Below are 21,691 nucleotides of genomic sequence, written 5' to 3' on the forward strand. Positions count from 1 at the left end.
AGACTACTTTGACGAGGTACTTTGATTGAGATACATGCGGCTTTACTAGTTCTGAAAGGTAAAAAAGGGACGAAGAGAGACTACATGGACGAGGTACTTTGATTGAGATACATGCGGCTTTACTAGTTCTTAAAGGTAAAAAAGGGACGAAGAGAGACTACATGGACGAGGTACTTTGATTGAGATACATGCGGCTTTACTAGTTCTTAAAGGTAAAAAAGGGACGAAGAGAGACTACATGGACGAGGTACTTTGATTGAGATACATGCGGCTTTACTAGTTCTGAAAGGTAAAGAGGGACGAAGAGAGACTACATGGACGAGGTACTTTGATTGAGATACATGCGGCTTAACTAGTTCTTAAAGGTAAAAAAGGGACGAAGAGAGACTACTTTGACGGGGTACTTTGATTGAGATACATGCGGCTTTACTAGTTCTTAAAGGTAAAAAAGGGACAAAGAGAGACTACATGGACGAGGTACTTTGATTGAGATACATGCGGCTTTACTAGTTCTTAAAGGTAAAAAAGGGACGAAGAGAGACTACATGGACGAGGTACATTGATTGAGATACATGCGGCTTAACTAGTTCTGAAAGGTAAAAAGGGACGAAGAGAGACTACATGGACGAGGTACTTTGATTGAGATACATGCGGCTTTACTAGTTCTTAAAGGTAAAAAAGGGACGAAGAGAGACTACTTTGACGGGGTACTTTGATTGAGATACATGCGGCTTTACTAGTTCTTAAAGGTAAAAAAGGAACAAAGAGAGACTACATGGACGAGGTACTTTGATTGAGATACATGCGGCTTTACTAGTTCTTAAAGGTAAAAAAGGAACAAAGAGAGACTACATGGACGAGGTACTTTGATTGAGATACATGCGGCTTTACTAGTTCTTAAAGGTAAAAAAGGGACGAAGAGAGACTACATGGACGAGGTACTTTGATTGAGATACATGCGGCTTTACTAGTTCTTAAAGGTAAAAAAGGGACGAAGAGAGACTACATGGACGAGGTACTTTGATTGAGATACATGCGGCTTTACTAGTTCTGAAAGGTAAAAAAGGGACGAAGAGAGACTACATGGACGAGGTACTTTGATTGAGATACATGCGGCTTTACTAGTTCTTAAAGGTAAAAAAGGGACGAAGAGAGACTACTTTGACGAGGTACTTTGATTGAGATACATGCGGCTTTACTAGTTCTTAAAGGTAAAAAAGGGACGAAGAGAGACTACTTTGACGGGGTACTTTGATTGAGATACATGCGGCTTTACTAGTTCTTAAAGGTAAAAAAGGGACGAAGAGAGACTACTTTGACGGGGTACTTTGATTAAGATACATGCGGCTTTACTAGTTCTTAAAGGTAAAAAAGGGACGAAGAGAGACTACTTTGACGGGGTATTTTGATTGAGATACATGCAGCTTAACTAGTTCTGAAAGGTAAAGAGGGACGAAAAGAGACTACTTTGACGGGGTACATTGATTGAGATACATGCGGCTTTACTAGTTCTTAAAGGTAAAAAAGGGACGAAGAGAGACTACATGGACGAGGTACTTTGATTGAGATACATGCGGCTTAACTAGTTCTGAAAGGTAAAGAGGGACAAAGAGAGACTACTTTGACGGGGTACATTGATTGAGATACATGCGGCTTTACTAGTTCTTAAAGGTAAAAAAGGGACGAAGAGAGACTACATGGACGAGGTACTTTGATTGAGATACATGCGGCTTTACTAGTTCTTAAAGGTAAAAAAGGGACGAAGAGAGACTACTTTGACGGGGTACATTGATTGAGATACATGCGGCTTTACTAGTTCTTAAAGGTAAAAAAGGGACGAAGAGAGACTACTTTGACGAGGTACTTTGATTGAGATACATGCGGCTTTACTAGTTCTTAAAGGTAAAAAAGGGACGAAGAGAGACTACTTTGACGAGGTACTTTGATTGAGATACATGCGGCTTTACTAGTTCTGAAAGGTAAAAAAGGGACGAAGAGAGACTACATGGACGAGGTACTTTGATTGAGATACATGCGGCTTTACTAGTTCTTAAAGGTAAAAAAGGGACGAAGAGAGACTACTTTGACGGGGTACATTGATTGAGATACATGCGGCTTTACTAGTTCTTAAAGGTAAAAAAGGGACGAAAAGAGACTACATGGACGAGGTACTTTGATTGAGATACATGCGGCTTAACTAGTTCTGAAAGGTAAAAAAGGGACGAAGAGAGACTACTTTGACGAGGTACTTTGATTGAGATACATGCGGCTTAACTAGTTCTGAAAGGTAAAGAGGGACGAAAAGAGACTACTTTGACGAGGTACTTTGATTGAGATACATGCGGCTTTACTAGTTCTTAAAGGTAAAAAAGGGACGAAGAGAGACTACTTTGACGAGGTACTTTGATTGAGATACATGCGGCTTTACTAGTTCTTAAAGGTAAAAAAGGGACGAAGAGAGACTACATGGACGAGGTACTTTGATTGAGATACATGCGGCTTTACTAGTTCTTAAAGGTAAAAAAGGGACGAAGAGAGACTACATGGACGAGGTACTTTGATTGAGATACATGCGGCTTTACTAGTTCTTAAAGGTAAAAAAGGGACGAAGAGAGACTACATGGACGAGGTACTTTGATTGAGATACATGCGGCTTTACTAGTTCTGAAAGGTAAAAAAGGGACGAAGAGAGACTACATGGACGAGGTACTTTGATTGAGATACATGCGGCTTTACTAGTTCTTAAAGGTAAAAAAGGGACGAAGAGAGACTACTTTGACGGGGTACATTGATTGAGATACATGCGGCTTAACTAGTTCTGAAAGGTAAAGAGGGACGAAGAGAGACTACATGGACGAGGTACTTTGATTGAGATACATGCGGCTTTACTAGTTCTGAAAGGTAAAAAAGGGACGAAGAGAGACTACATGGACGAGGTACTTTGATTGAGATACATGCGGCTTTACTAGTTCTGAAAGGTAAAGAGGGACGAAGAGAGACTACATGGACGAGGTACTTTGATTGAGATACATGCGGCTTTACTAGTTCTTAAAGGTAAAAAAGGGACAAAGAGAGACTACATGGACGAGGTACTTTGATTGAGATACATGCGGCTTTACTAGTTCTTAAAGGTAAAAAAGGGACGAAGAGAGACTACTTTGACGAGGTACTTTGATTGAGATACATGCGGCTTTACTAGTTCTTAAAGGTAAAAAAGGGACGAAGAGAGACTACATGGACGAGGTACTTTGATTGAGATACATGCGGCTTAACTAGTTCTGAAAGGTAAAGAGGGACGAAGAGAGACTACTTTGACGAGGTACTTTGATTGAGATACATGCGGCTTAACTAGTTCTTAAAGGTAAAAAAGGGACGAAGAGAGACTACATGGACGAGGTACTTTGATTGAGATACATGCGGCTTTACTAGTTCTTAAAGGTAAAAAAGGGACAAAGAGAGACTACATGGACGAGGTACTTTGATTGAGATACATGCGGCTTAACTAGTTCTGAAAGGTAAAAAAGGGACGAAGAGAGACTACTTTGACGAGGTACTTTGATTGAGATACATGCGGCTTAACTAGTTCTGAAAGGTAAAGAGGGACGAAGAGAGACTACTTTGACGAGGTACTTTGATTGAGATACATGCGGCTTTACTAGTTCTTAAAGGTAAAAAAGGGACGAAGAGAGACTACTTTGACGAGGTACTTTGATTGAGATACATGCGGCTTAACTAGTTCTGAAAGGTAAAGAGGGACGAAGAGAGACTACTTTGACGAGGTACTTTGATTGAGATACATGCGGCTTTACTAGTTCTTAAAGGTAAAAAAGGGACAAAGAGAGACTACATGGACGAGGTACTTTGATTGAGATACATGCGGCTTTACTAGTTCTTAAAGGTAAAAAAGGGACAAAGAGAGACTACATGGACGAGGTACTTTGATTGAGATACATGCGGCTTAACTAGTTCTGAAAGGTAAAAAAGGGACGAAGAGAGACTACTTTGACGAGGTACTTTGATTGAGATACATGCGGCTTAACTAGTTCTGAAAGGTAAAGAGGGACGAAGAGAGACTACTTTGACGAGGTACTTTGATTGAGATACATGCGGCTTTACTAGTTCTTAAAGGTAAAAAAGGGACAAAGAGAGACTACATGGACGAGGTACTTTGATTGAGATACATGCGGTTTTACTAGTTCTTAAAGGTAAAAAAGGGACAAAGAGAGACTACATGGACGAGGTACTTTGATTGAGATACATGCGGCTTAACTAGTTCTGAAAGGTAAAAAAGGGACGAAGAGAGACTACTTTGACGAGGTACTTTGATTGAGATACATGCGGCTTTACTAGTTCTTAAAGGTAAAAAAGGGACGAAGAGAGACTACATGGACGAGGTACTTTGATTGAGATACATGCGGCTTTACTAGTTCTTAAAGGTAAAAAAGGGACGAAGAGAGACTACATGGACGAGGTACTTTGATTGAGATACATGCGGCTTTACTAGTTCTTAAAGGTAAAAAAGGGACGAAGAGAGACTACTTTGACGGGGTACTTTGATTGAGATACATGCGGCTTTACTAGTTCTTAAAGGTAAAAAAGGAACAAAGAGAGACTACATGGACGAGGTACTTTGATTGAGATACATGCGGCTTAACTAGTTCTGAAAGGTAAAAAAGGGACGAAGAGAGACTACATGGACGAGGTACTTTGATTGAGATACATGCGGCTTTACTAGTTCTTAAAGGTAAAAAAGGGACGAAGAGAGACTACTTTGACGGGGTACTTTGATTGAGATACATGCGGCTTTACTAGTTCTTAAAGGTAAAAAAGGAACAAAGAGAGATTACTTTGACGAGGTACTTTGATTGAGATACATGCGGCTTTACTAGTTCTTAAAGGTAAAAAAGGGACGAAGAGAGACTACATGGACGAGGTACTTTGATTGAGATACATGCGGCTTTACTAGTTCTTAAAGGTAAAAAAGGGACGAAGAGAGACTACATGGACGAGGTACTTTGATTGAGATACATGCGGCTTTACTAGTTCTTAAAGGTAAAAAAGGGACGAAGAGAGACTACTTTGACGGGGTACTTTGATTGAGATACATGCGGCTTTACTAGTTCTTAAAGGTAAAAAAGGGACGAAGAGAGACTACTTTGACGAGGTACTTTGATTGAGATACATGCGGCTTTACTAGTTCTTAAAGGTAAAAAAGGGACGAAGAGAGACTACATGGACGAGGTACTTTGATTGAGATACATGCGGCTTTACTAGTTCTTAAAGGTAAAGAGGGACGAAAAGAGACTACTTTGACAAGGTACTTTGATTGAGATACATGCGGCTTTACTAGTTCTTAAAGGTAAAAAAGGGACGAAGAGAGACTACATGGACGAGGTACTTTGATTGAGATACATGCGGCTTTACTAGTTCTTAAAGGTAAAAAAGGGACGAAGAGAGACTACTTTGACGGGGTACTTTGATTGAGATACATGCGGCTTTACTAGTTCTTAAAGGTAAAAAAGGAACAAAGAGAGACTACATGGACGAGGTACTTTGATTGAGATACATGCGGCTTAACTAGTTCTTAAAGGTAAAAAAGGAACAAAGAGAGACTACTCTGACGGGGTACTTTGATTGAGATACATGCGGCTTTACTAGTTCTTAAAGGTAAAAAAGGGACGAAGAGAGACTACATGGACGAGGTACTTTGATTGAGATACATGCGGCTTTACTAGTTCTTAAAGGTAAAAAAGGGACGAAGAGAGACTACATGGACGAGGTACTTTGATTGAGATACATGCGGCTTTACTAGTTCTTAAAGGTAAAAAAGGGACGAAGAGAGACTACTTTGACGGGGTACATTGATTGAGATACATGCGGCTTTACTAGTTCTTAAAGGTAAAAAAGGAACAAAGAGAGACTACTCTGACGGGGTACTTTGATTGAGATACATGCGGCTTTACTAGTTCTTAAAGGTAAAAAAGGGACGAAGAGAGACTACATGGACGAGGTACTTTGATTGAGATACATGCGGCTTTACTAGTTCTTAAAGGTAAAAAAGGGACGAAGAGAGACTACATGGACGAGGTACTTTGATTGAGATACATGCGGCTTTACTAGTTCTTAAAGGTAAAAAAGGGACGAAGAGAGACTACATGGACGAGGTACTTTGATTGAGATACATGCGGCTTTACTAGTTCTTAAAGGTAAAAAAGGGACGAAGAGAGACTACTTTGACGGGGTACTTTGATTGAGATACATGCGGCTTTACTAGTTCTTAAAGGTAAAAAAGGAACAAAGAGAGACTACATGGACGAGGTACTTTGATTGAGATACATGCGGCTTTACTAGTTCTTAAAGGTAAAAAAGGGACGAAGAGAGACTACATGGACGAGGTACTTTGATTGAGATACATGTGGCTTTACTAGTTCTTAAAGGTAAAAAAGGGACGAAGAGAGACTACATGGACGAGGTACTTTGATTGAGATACATGCGGCTTTACTAGTTCTTAAAGGTAAAAAAGGGACGAAGAGAGACTACTTTGACGGGGTACTTTGATTGAGATACATGCGGCTTTACTAGTTCTTAAAGGTAAAAAAGGAACAAAGAGAGACTACATGGACGAGGTACTTTGATTGAGATACATGCGGCTTAACTAGTTCTGAAAGGTAAAAAAGGGACGAAGAGAGACTACATGGACGAGGTACTTTGATTGAGATACATGCGGCTTTACTAGTTCTTAAAGGTAAAAAAGGGACGAAGAGAGACTACTTTGACGGGGTACTTTGATTGAGATACATGCGGCTTTACTAGTTCTTAAAGGTAAGAAAGGAACAAAGAGAGACTACTTTGACGAGGTACTTTGATTGAGATACATGCGGCTTTACTAGTTCTTAAAGGTAAAAAAGGGACGAAGAGAGACTACATGGACGAGGTACTTTGATTGAGATACATGCGGCTTTACTAGTTCTTAAAGGTAAAAAAGGGACGAAGAGAGACTACATGGACGAGGTACTTTGATTGAGATACATGCGGCTTTACTAGTTCTTAAAGGTAAAAAAGGGACGAAGAGAGACTACTTTGACGGGGTACTTTGATTGAGATACATGCGGCTTTACTAGTTCTTAAAGGTAAAAAAGGGACGAAGAGAGACTACTTTGACGAGGTACTTTGATTGAGATACATGCGGCTTTACTAGTTCTTAAAGGTAAAAAAGGGACAAAGAGAGACTACATGGACGAGGTACTTTGATTGAGATACATGCGGCTTTACTAGTTCTTAAAGGTAAAGAGGGACGAAAAGAGACTACTTTGACGAGGTACTTTGATTGAGATACATGCGGCTTTACTAGTTCTTAAAGGTAAAAAAGGGACGAAGAGAGACTACATGGACGAGGTACTTTGATTGAGATACATGCGGCTTTACTAGTTCTTAAAGGTAAAAAAGGGACGAAGAGAGACTACTTTGACGGGGTACTTTGATTGAGATACATGCGGCTTTACTAGTTCTTAAAGGTAAAAAAGGAACAAAGAGAGACTACATGGACGAGGTACTTTGATTGAGATACATGCGGCTTAACTAGTTCTTAAAGGTAAAAAAGGAACAAAGAGAGACTACTCTGACGGGGTACTTTGATTGAGATACATGCGGCTTTACTAGTTCTTAAAGGTAAAAAAGGGACGAAGAGAGACTACATGGACGAGGTACTTTGATTGAGATACATGCGGCTTTACTAGTTCTTAAAGGTAAAAAAGGGACGAAGAGAGACTACATGGACGAGGTACTTTGATTGAGATACATGCGGCTTTACTAGTTCTTAAAGGTAAAAAAGGGACGAAGAGAGACTACATGGACGAGGTACTTTGATTGAGATACATGCGGCTTTACTAGTTCTTAAAGGTAAAAAAGGGACGAAGAGAGACTACATGGACGAGGTACTTTGATTGAGATACATGCGGCTTTACTAGTTCTTAAAGGTAAAAAAAGGGACGAAGAGAGACTACATGGACGAGGTACTTTGATTGAGATACATGCGGCTTTACTAGTTCTTAAAGGTAAAAAAGGGACGAAGAGAGACTACATATACGAGGTACTTTGATTGAGATACATGCGGCTTTACTAGTTCTTAAAGGTAAAAAAGGGACAAAGAGAGACTACATGGACGAGGTACTTTGATTGAGATACATGCGGCTTAACTAGTTCTGAAAGATAAAAAAGGGACGAAGAGAGACTACTTTGACGAGGTACTTTGATTGAGATACATGCGGCTTAACTAGTTCTGAAAGGTAAAGAGGGACGAAGAGAGACTACATGGACGAGGTACTTTGATTGAGATACATGCGGCTTTACTAGTTCTTAAAGGTAAAAAAGGGACAAAGAGAGACTACATGGACGAGGTACTTTGATTGAGATACATGCGGCTTAACTAGTTCTGAAAGGTAAAAAAGGGACGAAGAGAGACTACTTTGACGAGGTACTTTGATTGAGATACATGCGGCTTTACTAGTTCTTAAAGGTAAAAAAGGGACGAAGAGAGACTACATGGACGAGGTACTTTGATTGAGATACATGCGGCTTTACTAGTTCTTAAAGGTAAAAAAGGGACGAAGAGAGACTACTTTGACGGGGTACTTTGATTGAGATACATGCGGCTTTACTAGTTCTTAAAGGTAAAAAAGGAACAAAGAGAGACTACATGGACGAGGTACTTTGATTGAGATACATGCGGCTTAACTAGTTCTGAAAGGTAAAAAAGGGACGAAGAGAGACTACATGGACGAGGTACTTTGATTGAGATACATGCGGCTTTACTAGTTCTTAAAGGTAAAAAAGGGACGAAGAGAGACTACTTTGACGGGGTACTTTGATTGAGATACATGCGGCTTTACTAGTTCTTAAAGGTAAAAAAGGAACAAAGAGAGACTACTTTGACGAGGTACTTTGATTGAGATACATGCGGCTTTACTAGTTCTTAAAGGTAAAAAAGGGACGAAGAGAGACTACATGGACGAGGTACTTTGATTGAGATACATGCGGCTTTACTAGTTCTTAAAGGTAAAAAAGGGACGAAGAGAGACTACATGGACGAGGTACTTTGATTGAGATACATGCGGCTTTACTAGTTCTTAAAGGTAAAAAAGGGACGAAGAGAGACTACTTTGACGGGGTACTTTGATTGAGATACATGCGGCTTTACTAGTTCTTAAAGGTAAAAAAGGGACGAAGAGAGACTACTTTGACGAGGTACTTTGATTGAGATACATGCGGCTTTACTAGTTCTTAAAGGTAAAAAAGGGACGAAGAGAGACTACATGGACGAGGTACTTTGATTGAGATACATGCGGCTTTACTAGTTCTTAAAGGTAAAGAGGGACGAAAAGAGACTACTTTGACGAGGTACTTTGATTGAGATACATGCGGCTTTACTAGTTCTTAAAGGTAAAAAAGGGACGAAGAGAGACTACATGGACGAGGTACTTTGATTGAGATACATGCGGCTTTACTAGTTCTTAAAGGTAAAAAAGGGACGAAGAGAGACTACTTTGACGGGGTACTTTGATTGAGATACATGCGGCTTTACTAGTTCTTAAAGGTAAAAAAGGAACAAAGAGAGACTACATGGACGAGGTACTTTGATTGAGATACATGCGGCTTAACTAGTTCTTAAAGGTAAAAAAGGAACAAAGAGAGACTACTCTGACGGGGTACTTTGATTGAGATACATGCGGCTTTACTAGTTCTTAAAGGTAAAAAAGGGACGAAGAGAGACTACATGGACGAGGTACTTTGATTGAGATACATGCGGCTTTACTAGTTCTTAAAGGTAAAAAAGGGACGAAGAGAGACTACATGGACGAGGTACTTTGATTGAGATACATGCGGCTTTACTAGTTCTTAAAGGTAAAAAAGGGACGAAGAGAGACTACTTTGACGGGGTACATTGATTGAGATACATGCGGCTTTACTAGTTCTTAAAGGTAAAAAAGGAACAAAGAGAGACTACTCTGACGGGGTACTTTGATTGAGATACATGCGGCTTTACTAGTTCTTAAAGGTAAAAAAGGGACGAAGAGAGACTACATGGACGAGGTACTTTGATTGAGATACATGCGGCTTTACTAGTTCTTAAAGGTAAAAAAGGGACGAAGAGAGACTACATGGACGAGGTACTTTGATTGAGATACATGCGGCTTTACTAGTTCTTAACGGTAAAAAAGGGACGAAGAGAGACTACATGGACGAGGTACTTTGATTGAGATACATGCGGCTTTACTAGTTCTTAAAGGTAAAAAAGGGACGAAGAGAGACTACATGGACGAGGTACTTTGATTGAGATACATGCGGCTTTACTAGTTCTTAAAGGTAAAAAAGGGACGAAGAGAGACTACTTTGACGGGGTACTTTGATTGAGATACATGCGGCTTTACTAGTTCTTAAAGGTAAAAAAGGAACAAAGAGAGACTACATGGACGAGGTACTTTGATTGAGATACATTCGGCTTTACTAGTTCTTAAAGGTAAAAAAGGGACGAAGAGAGACTACATGGACGAGGTACTTTGATTGAGATACATGCGGCTTTACTAGTTCTTAAAGGTAAAAAAGGGACGAAGAGAGACTACATGGACGAGGTACTTTGATTGAGATACATGCGGCTTTACTAGTTCTCAAAGGTAAAAAAGGGACGAAGAGAGACTACATGGACGAGGTACTTTGATTGAGATACATGCGGCTTTACTAGTTCTTAAAGGTAAAAAAGGGACGAAGAGAGACTACATGGACGAGGTACTTTGATTGAGATACATGCGGCTTTACTAGTTCTTAAAGGTAAAAAAGGGACGAAGAGAGACTACATGGACGAGGTACTTTGATTGAGATACATGCGGCTTTACTAGTTCTTAAAGGTAAAAAAGGGACGAAGAGAGACTACATGGACGAGGTACTTTGATTGAGATACATGCGGCTTTACTAGTTCTTAAAGGTAAAAAAGGGACGAAGAGAGACTACATGGACGAGGTACTTTGATTGAGATACATGCGGCTTTACTAGTTCTTAAAGGTAAAAAAGGGACGAAGAGAGACTACTTTGACGGGGTACTTTGATTGAGATACATGCGGCTTTACTAGTTCTTAAAGGTAAAAAAGGGACGAAGAGAGACTACTTTGACGGGGTACTTTGATTGAGATACATGCGGCTTTACTAGTTCTTAAAGGTAAAAAAGGGACGAAGAGAGACTACATGGACGAGGTACTTTGATTGAGATACATGCAGCTTTACTAGTTCTTAAAGGTAAAAAAGGGACGAAGAGAGACTACATGGACGAGGTACTTTGATTGAGATACATGCGGCTTTACTAGTTCTTAAAGGTAAAAAAGGGACGAAGAGAGACTACTTTGACGGGGTACTTTGATTGAGATACATGCGGCTTTACTAGTTCTTAAAGGTAAAAAAGGGACGAAGAGAGACTACTTTGACGGGGTACATTGATTGAGATACATGCGGCTTTACTAGTTCTTAAAGGTAAAAAAGGGACGAAGAGAGACTACATGGACGAGGTACTTTGATTGAGATACATGCGGCTTTACTAGTTCTTAAAGGTAAAAAAGGGACGAAGAGAGACTACTTTGACGGGGTACTTTGATTGAGATACATGCGGCTTTACTAGTTCTTAAAGGTAAAAAAGGGACGAAGAGAGACTACATGGACGAGGTACTTTGATTGAGATACATGCGGCTTTACTAGTTCTAAAACGTAAAAAAAGGGACGAAGAGAGACTACTTTGACGGGGTACTTTGAGATGCACGCGGCTTAACTAGTTCTAAACGGTAAAAAAGTGACTCAAAGAGACTACTCTGACGGGGTACTTTGATTGAGATACATGCGGCTTAACTAATTCTTAAAGGTAAAAAAGGGACGAAAAGAGACTTCTCTGACGGGGTACTTTGATTGAGATACATGCGGCTTAACTAGTTCTTAAAGTTAAAGAGGGACGAATAGAGGCTACTTGGACGAGGTACTTTGATTGAGATGCATGCAGCTTAACTAGTTCTTAAAGGTAAAGAGGGACGAATAGAGGCTACTTGGACGAGGTACTTTGATTGAGATACATGCGGCTTTACTAGTTCTTAAAGGTAAAGAGGGACGAACAGAGGATACTTGGACGAGGTACTTTGATTGAGATGCATGCGGCTTAACTAGTTCTTAAAGGTAAAAAAGGACGAAGAGAGGCTGCTTCTCTGACGGGGTACTTCGATTGAGATACATGCGGCATAACTAGTTCTTAAAGGTAAAGATGGACGAAGAGAGGATACTTTGACGGGGTACTTTGATTGAGATACATTGTACGTGCGACTTAGCTAGTTCTCAAAGGTAAAAAAAAAAGGGACGAAGAGAGGCTACTCCGACGGGGTACTTTGATTGAAATACATGCGGCTTAACTAGTTCTTAAAGGTAAAAAAGGAACAAAGAGAGGCTACTTTGACGAGGTACTTTGATTGAGATACACACGGCTTAACTAGTTCTAAAAGGTAAAAAGGGACGAAGAGAGAATACTTTGACGGGGTACTTTGATTGAGATGCATGCGGCTTACCTAGTTCTTAAAGGTAAAAAAAGGGACAAAGAGAGGCCACTTTGACGAGGTATTTTGATTGAGATACATGCGGCATAACTAGTTCTTAAAGGTAAAAAAGGGACGAAGAGAGGCTACTTTGACGGGGTACTTTGATTGAGATACGTGCGGCTTAACTAGTTCTTAAAGGTAAAAAAGGACGAAGAGAGGCTACTTTGACGAGGTATTTTGATTGAGATACATGCGGCTTTTACTAGTTCTTACAGGTTAAAAAAAGGGACGAATAGAGACTACTCTGACGGGGTACTTTGATTGAGATACATGCGGCTTTACTAGTTCTTAAAGGTAAAAAGGGGACGAAGAGAGGCTACTTTGACGGGGTACTTTGATTGAGATACATGCGGCTTTACTAGTTCTTAAAGGTAAAAAAGGGACGAAGAGAGACTACTCTGACGGGGTACTTTGATTGAGATACATGCGGCTTAACTAGTTCTGAAAGGTAAAAAAGGACGAAGAGAGACTGCTTTGACGAGGTACTTTGATTGAGATACATGCGGCTTAACTAGTTCTGAAAGGTAAAAAAATAGAAGAAGAGAGACTACTTTGACCAGGTATTTTGATTGAGATGCATGTGGCTTAACTAGTTCTTACAGGTAAAAAAGTGGAAGAAGAGAGACTACTTTGATGGGATATTTTGAGATGCGCGCGGCTTAACTAGTTCTTAACGGTAAAAAAAAGGGACTCAAAGAGACTACTCTGACGGGGTACTTTGATTGAGATACATGCGGCTTTACTAGTTCTTAAAGGTAAAAAGGGGACGAAGAGAGACTACTCTGACGGGGTACTTTGATTGAGATACGTCCGGCTTAACTAGTTCTTAAAGGTAAAGAGGGACGAAGAGAGGCTACTTTGACGGGGTACTTTGATTGAGATACATGCGGCATAACTAGTTCTTAAAGGTAAAGATGGACGAAGAGAGGATACTTTGACGGGGTACTTTGATTGAGATACATTGTACGTGCGACTTAGCTAGTTCTCAAAGGTAAAAAAAAAGGGACGAAGAGAGGCTACTCCGACGGGGTACTTTGATTGAAATACATGCGGCTTAACTAGTTCTTAAAGGTAAAAAAGGAACAAAGAGAGGCTACTTTGACGAGGTACTTTGATTGAGATACACACGGCTTAACTAGTTCTAAAAGGTAAAAAGGGACGAAGAGAGAATACTTTGACGGGGTACTTTGATTGAGATGCATGCGGCTTACCTAGTTCTTAAAGGTAAAAAAAGGGACAAAGAGAGGCCACTTTGACGAGGTATTTTGATTGAGATACATGCGGCATAACTAGTTCTTAAAGGTAAAAAAGGGACGAAGAGAGGCTACTTTGACGGGGTACTTTGATTGAGATACGTGCGGCTTAACTAGTTCTTAAAGGTAAAAAAGGACGAAGAGAGGCTACTTTGACGGGGTACTTTGATTGAGATACATGCGGCTTTACTAGTTCTTAAAGGTAAAAAAGGGACGAAGAGAGACTACTCTGACGGGGTACTTTGATTGAGATACATGCGGCTTTACTAGTTCTTAAAGGTAAAAAAGGGACGAAGAGAGACTACATGGACGAGGTACTTTGATTGAGATACATGCGGCTTTACTAGTTCTTAAAGGTAAAAAAGGGACGAAGAGAGACTACTTTGACGGGGTACATTGATTGAGATACATGCGGCTTTACTAGTTCTTAAAGGTAAAAAAGGGACGAAGAGAGACTACATGGACGAGGTACTTTGATTGAGATACATGCGGCTTAACTAGTTCTTAAAGGTAAAAAAAGGGACGAAGAGAGGCTACTTTGACGAGGTATGTTGATTGAGATACATGCGGCATAACTAGTTCTTAAAGGTAAAAAAAGGATGAAGAGAGGCTACTTTGACGGGGTACTTTGATTGAGATACATGCGGCTTAACAAGTTCTTAAAGGTAAAAAAGGATGAAGAGAGACTACTTTGGCGGAGTACTTTGATGTAACACCACACATAACTGTTTTATCCAGGTTTTTATTATAAAAGCGGGTAAATTTAGAAAATGTTAGTATTGTCGCCTATGGCAGAATAAATAGTACCGTTTTCCCTTCACCTGGCCCCTAAACAAATATAATTTTATATATATGATACTAGTTCAGTGATAATGAAATTAGTCTCTGCTAAAATATACAATCTCCCTTTCTTTTATGAATGAAATATTGTAATATTATCTGGTGTATGTTCAATTATAATCACTTAACGGCATTTTTGATTGGTTTAAATAAATATATATTTTTATATTGTAATGCATTGAATGGTATTGTATTGCATTCTAGATACCCGTATGTAAAAATGACTTTGCGACAGTCGTTATGTATGTGTGTTTACATATGAAACGAAAGTGGAAATTCATTTCAACCAAGTGGACAATTGTTTTTTAATGGTAATTTTAGTTATTATTTCTGATAATATATGTATTGATTATTAAGACATTAATTTAAGTATCTTATAATCTATATTTGTGTGTTACACGATTTAATCTTTTTTTAGAAGAATATCATAGGCTCTGATTGTACTGATTCATAAAAATGGTGCGTACCAAGGTGGCACCTTATGGCCGAACATTGGGTTTTATGTGCATTTCTCATGCTTTTAACTGTCGGGTCCCCTGGTTTTTTTTTAATGTGCCCCTCTGGCCCCCCTCCATTTTTGAAAGTCCTGGATCCGCCAATGGCGAAAGGTATCATATGTTACACATATAGGCCTTCCCTTTGGGGACCTCATTCGGAAATTATTAAAAAATATTGTATTGGTATATGGCACTTGTAACAAGTTAGCCTACTCTTTTGATCAACTTTCTTTTAGTAATTAAAAACATTGCTACATGTATCTGGTCGTAAGGGCCATACTTCCTTGTAATGCTCAGCGGATCCAGGGGAGGGTTCCGGGGGTTCAGGAACCTCCCTTTTTTTGGAGAATCAATGCATTTGAATGGGGACATATAGTTGGACCCCCCCCCCTTTTAAAATGACTGGTTCGCCCCTGTTTAAATATGGTCGTAATGGAATACTTCCTTGTACTGGCCCCATATCTGTTTCCTTGCATATACAAAAATAAATATGTAATAGTATCAAAGACTATTGCCAAGACTAATTTGCCAGTAGGACAACGTTTCAAGTAATTAGTTTACTAAGTTATTTAACTCAATTCATAGTAAACCAAATAGAAAAGATGGACTTCTTAGTACAAACTTTTGGTGTAAGATGCACATATTTATTCGTTTAAATAAATTTATTTATAAACTACTCGAACAGGTTTTTCAATCGTCTTTGGTTACCGTCCAAATGATTTGTAATAAGTATTCTTTCAATAGGAAGCTAACAAAGATAGAGCTATTTAAAGGTCCATCTAACAAAGAAGTAAGCATAACGTCCTTATTGATTGTACACGCACAGGTATCCATTGACTATAACATTTAAAACTGATCCAGTCAGGTGAACTAGACACAGATTATCGATTTATTTCCTTTGCATGTAACCCTAAACATCATATAAATCGTGAGTAGCATGAGCCTCTGAGATTTTTTTTTTCGATCAAAAGGTGAAAGATTGTACGCTCTAGACGTCTCCTCAAGCCTGGATCCGCCACTGCAGATTACTGCAACTGCAAGCTCTTCTTCTTCCAGGTAAGGAATCGGGTTCCAGTGGCGGATCTAGAAATTTTCATAAGTGGGGCCCACTGGCTGCCTAAGAAGGGGCCCGATCCCGTCACGCTTTAGTGATTCGCTATATAATCAACCATTTTTTTTTCTCAAAAGGGGGCCAGTGCCCCCTGCCCCCCCCCCTAAATCCGCCTCTGGATTCAAAACTGAATGTTATTGGTTCTGCGCGAATAAAACAAACTTTGATTGAGATACATGCGGCTAAACTAGTTCTTAAAGGTAAAGAGGGACGAAGAGAGACAACTTTGACGAGGTACTTTGATTGAGATACATGTGGCTTTCCTAATTCCTAAAGGTAAAAAAGGGACGAAGAGAGGCTACTCTGACGGGGTACTTTGATTGAGATACATGCGGCTTAACTAGTTCTTAAAGGTAAAAAGGGACGAAGAGAGACTACTTTGACGGGGTACTTTGATTGAGATACGTGCGGCTTAACTAGTTCTTAAAGGTAAAAAAAGGGACGAAGAGAGACTACTTTGACGAGGTTCTATGATTGAGATACACGCGGCTTTACTAGTTCTTAAAAGTAAAAAAGGGACGAAAAGAGAATACCTTGACGGGGTACTTTGATTGAGATACGTGCGGCTTTACTAGTTCTTAAAGGTAAAAAAGGGACGTAGTGAGATTACTTTGACGAGGTATTTTGATTGAGATACGTGCGGCTTAACTAGTTCTTACAGGTAAAAAAGTGGAAAAAGAGAGACTACTTTGACGAGTTATTTTGATTGAGATGCATGCGGCTTAACTAGTTCTTACAGGTAAAAAAGGACGAAGAGAGGCTACTTTGACGAGGTACTTTGATTGAGATACATGCGGCTTAACTGGTTCTTACAGGTAACAAAGTGGAAGAAGAGAGACTTGACGAGGTATTTTGATTGAGATGCATGCGGCTTTTACTAGTTCTTACAGGTTAAAAAAGGGACGAAGAGAGACTACTCTGACGGGGTACTTTGATTGAGATACATGCGGCTTTACTAGTTCTTAAAGGTAAAAGGGGACGAAGAGATAAAATTGAGAATGGAAATGGGGAATGTGTCAAAGAGACAACAACCCGACCAAAATAAAAAAACACAACAGCAGAAGGTCACCAACAGGTCTTCAATGTAGCGAGAAATTCCCGCACCCGGAGGCGTCCTTCAGCTGGCCCCTAAACAAATATATACTAGTTCAGTGATAATGAACGCCATACTAATTTCCAAATTGTACACAAGAAACTAAAATTTAAATAATACAAGACTAACAAAGGCCAGAGGCTCCTGACTTGGGACAGGCGCAAAAATGCGGCGGGGTTAAACATGTTTGTGAGATCTCAACCCTCCCCCTATACCTCTAACCAGTGTAGAAAAGTAAAAGCATAACAATACGCACATTAAAATTCAGTTCAAGAGAAGTCCGAGTCTGATGTCAGAAGATGTAACCAAAGAAAATAAACAAAATGACAATAATACATAAATAACAACAGACTACGAAGAGAGGCTACTTTGACGGGGTACTTTGATTGAGATACATGCGGCTTAACTAGTTCTTAAAGGTAAAAAAGTGGAATAAGAGAGACTACTTTGATGAGGTATTTTGATTGAGATGCATGTGGCTTAACTAGTTCTTACAGGACGTAAAAAAAGGGACTCAAAGAGACTACTCTGACGGAATACTATGATTGAGGTACATGCGGTTTAACTGGTTCTTTAAGGTAAAAAAGGGACGAAAAGAGACTACTCTGACGGGGTACGTTGATTGAGAACCATGCGGCTAAACTAGTTCTTAAAGGTAAAGAGGACGAATAGAGGCTACTTGGACGAGGTACTTTGATTGCGATACATGCGGCTAAACTAGTTCTTAAAGGTAAAGAGGACGAATAGAGGCTACTTGGACGAGGTATTTTGATTGCGATACATGCGGCTTTACTAGTTCTTAAAGGTAAAAATGGACGAAGAGAGGCTACTTGGACGAGGTACTTTGATTGAGATGCATGCGGCTTAACTAGTTCTTAAAGGTAAAGAGGGACGAATAGAGGCTACTTGGACGAGGTATTTTGATTGCGATACATGCGGCTTTACTAGTTCTTAAAGGTAAAGAGGACGAAGAGAGGCTACTTGGACGAGGTACTTTGATTGAGATGCATGCGGCTTAACTAGTTCTTAAATGTAAAGAGGGACGAAGAGAGGCTACTTGGACGAGGTATTTTGATTGAGATCCATGCGTCTTAACTAGTTCTTAACGGTAAAAAAGGGACGAAGAGAGAATACTTGGAGTAGGTGCTTTGATTGAGATACATGCGGCTTAACTAGTTTTGAAAGGTAAAAAAGGGACGAAGAGAGGCTACTTTGACGAGGTATGTTGATTGAAATACATGCGGCATAACTAGTTCTTAAAGGTAAAAAAAAGAATGAAGAGAGGCTACTTTGACGGGGTACTTTGATTGAGATACGTTCGGCTTAACTAGTTCTTAAAGGTAAAAAAGGGACGAAGAGTGGCTACTCTGACGGGGTACTTTGATTGAGATACATGCGGCTTAACTAGTTCTTAAAGGTAAAAAGGGGACGAAGAGAGGCTACTCTGACGGGGTACTTTGATTGAGATACATGCGGCTTAACTAGTTCTTAAAGGTTTAAAGGGGACGAAGAGAGGCTACTCTGAGGGGGTACTTTGATTGAAATACGTGCGGCTTAACTAGTTCTTAAAGGTAAAAAAGGGACGAAGAGAGGCTCCTCTATTGGGTACTTTGATTGAGATACATGCGGCCTAACTGGTTATAAAAGGTAAAGAGGGACGAAGAGATATTATGAACCATTTCTACTGGAATCATTTTTTGCCATCTTTTCCCGTTTTGAGTATTGAGTCTTGGATATTTTAATATTCACTTTAATACCGTTTCAATAAAAGATTGTGTGCCACAAAAAAGTATTTAACAAGAAAACTAACTCGAATTCTTACTTAAATTCATTGGACATGGAGTAACCATCAGTCCCAAATAGGTTGGCCGGTCGGAATGAAGGACGGGAAACTTGAACCCCTTACGAATTTGTTTCAAGTGTTATTTCAAGTGCAGAAGGCCAACCTACTTTCTCTACACGAAGCATCGATTCTGACCGGATGTGGCAGGGTATTTATACATCCCCGCCCTGTCAAACGGACACCTCCCTTCATCAAGGGTTAAAGTTTCTGCCGGAACGGGAGAAGTCCAGGTGACCATATTTCCATGCCCCAGTCAACATTGTCAACCCTTGAGATGTTTGTAGTTATGACTCAGCATCATGTGCAATAAATTGTCAAAATGCATGTTTTTTCATCGGTTATCGCAGACCCCCCTTTTTGAAATTAATAGCCTTGAACTTACTAAAATCAGAGAGAGATCATATACACATGCATGTAAAATTAAAATTGAGAATGGAAATGGGGAATGTGTCAAAGAGACAACAACCCGACCATAGAACAGACAACAGTAGAAGGTCACCAACAGGTTTCAATGCAGCGAGAAATTCCCGCACCTGGAGGCGTCCTTCAGCTGGCCCCTAAACAAATATATATACTAGATCAGTGATAATGAAATATGTCTCTGCTAAAATATACAATCTCCCTTTCTTTTATGAATGAAATATTGTAATATTATCTGGTTTATGTTCAATTATAATCACTTAACGGCATTTTTAATTGGTTCAAATAAATACATATGTGTATATTGTATTGCAATGAATGGTATTGTATTACATTCTAGATACCCGTATGTAAAAATGACTTAGCGACAGTCGTTATGTATGTGTGTTTACATATGAAACGAAAGTGGAAATTCATTTTAACCAAGTGGACAATTGTTTTTTAAAGGTAATTTTAGTTATTTCTGATAATATATGTATTGATTATTAAGACATTAATTTAAGTATCTTATAATCTATATTTGTGTGTTACACGATTTAATCTTTTTTTTTTTAAGAATATCATAGGCTCTGATTGTACTGATTAATAAAAATAGGGGCGTACCAAGGAGGCACCTTATGGCCGAACATTGGGTTGTATGTGCATTTCTCAGGCTTTTAACTGTCGGGTCCCCTGTTTTTTTTAATGTGCCCCTCTGGCCCCCCTCCATTTTTGAAAGTCCTGGATCCGCCACTGGTGAAAGGTATCATATGTTACACATATAGGCCTTCCCTTTGAGGACCTCATTCGGAAATTATTAAAAAATATTGTATTGGTATATGGCACTTGTAACAAGTTAGCCTACTCTTTTGATCAACTTTCTTTTAGTAATTAAAAACATTGCTATCTGGTCGTAAGGGCCATACTTCCTTGTAATGCTCAGCGGATCCAGGGGTAGGGTTCCGGGGGTTGAAACCCCCCTTTTTCAAGTTTTGGGACGATCAATGCATTTGAATGGGGACATATAGTTGGAAACCCCCCCCCCCCTTTTTAAATGTCTGGTCCGACCCTGTTTAAATCTGGTCGTAAAGGAATACTTCCTTGTACTGGCCCCATATCTGTTTCCTTGGTATACAAAAATAAATATGTAATAGTATCAAACACTACTGCCAGGACTAATTTGCCAGTAGGACAACGTTTCAAGTAATTAGTTTACTAAGTTATTTAACTCAATTCATAGTAAACCAAATAGAAAAGATGGACTTCTTAGTACAAAATTTTGGTGTAAGATGCACATATTTATTCGTTTAAATAAATTTATTTATAAACTAGTCGAACAGGTTTTTCAATCGTCTTTGGTTACCGTCCCAATGATTTGTAATAGCTATATAAGTCTTCTTTCAATAGGAAGCTTACAAAGATAAAGGTATTTAAAGGTCCATCTAACAAAGAAGTAAGCATAACGTCCTTATTGATTGTACACGCACAGGTATCCATTGACTATAACATTTAAAACTGATCCAGTCAGGTGAACTAGACACAGATTATTGATTTATTTCCTTTGCATGTAACCCTAAACATCATATAAATCGTGAGTAGCATGAGTCTAAGAATTTTTTTTCGATCAAAAGGGGAGAGATTGTACGCTCTAGACGTCTCCTCAGGCCTGAGTCCGCCACTGCAGATCACTGCAACTGCAACCTCTTCTTCTTCAAGGTAAGGAACAGGATTCCAGTGGCGGATCTAGTAATTTTTTGGTTCCGCGAATACAGTGTATTTTCTGTCTTATATCCGTCATTGGACGAAATTTAAGTTAGATTAGACCTCCGGTTTGCGTTTTTTTCTTTTTACTTTGAAACCATACGTATACTACGAATAAAGTGAATTTTCTGTCTGATATCATTTTCAAGTTTACTATCCACGGCAGTCACAGGGTTTATTCGAATTTCGGGATGTCGAGATATATTATGTGTATAATAAATTCAGAACCTCGGGATTTCATGTTTTTAAGCCCAGGATATTGGGATCAGGGCCCCTC

At 39.4% G+C, this 21,691-nt stretch overlaps 1 protein-coding gene and 2 long non-coding RNA genes across 3 annotated transcripts in view; 2 read left to right on the forward strand and 1 right to left on the reverse strand.

Moving 5' to 3' along the window:
* The window catches only part of LOC143054951 (uncharacterized), a 290,618-nt gene that overhangs the window by 156,326 nt on the left and 112,601 nt on the right, over window positions 1-21,691 (forward strand). The window lies entirely within an intron of this gene.
* Window positions 1-21,691, reverse strand: part of LOC143054959 (uncharacterized) — a 175,948-nt gene that overhangs the window by 125,983 nt on the left and 28,274 nt on the right. The gene's annotated exons all lie outside the window — the stretch shown is intronic.
* The window catches only part of LOC143054958 (uncharacterized), a 181,794-nt gene continuing 180,121 nt past the window's right edge, over window positions 20,019-21,691 (forward strand). Inside the window, exon 1 of the long non-coding RNA XR_012971897.1 lies at window positions 20,019-20,121. This is a non-coding gene — a long non-coding RNA (uncharacterized LOC143054958). The remainder of the gene's footprint in view (window positions 20,122-21,691) is intronic.

Source organism: Mytilus galloprovincialis, chromosome 12 (assembly GCF_965363235.1).
Source record: "Mytilus galloprovincialis chromosome 12, xbMytGall1.hap1.1, whole genome shotgun sequence".
NCBI classification, from domain to species: Eukaryota; Metazoa; Mollusca; class Bivalvia; order Mytilida; family Mytilidae; genus Mytilus; species Mytilus galloprovincialis.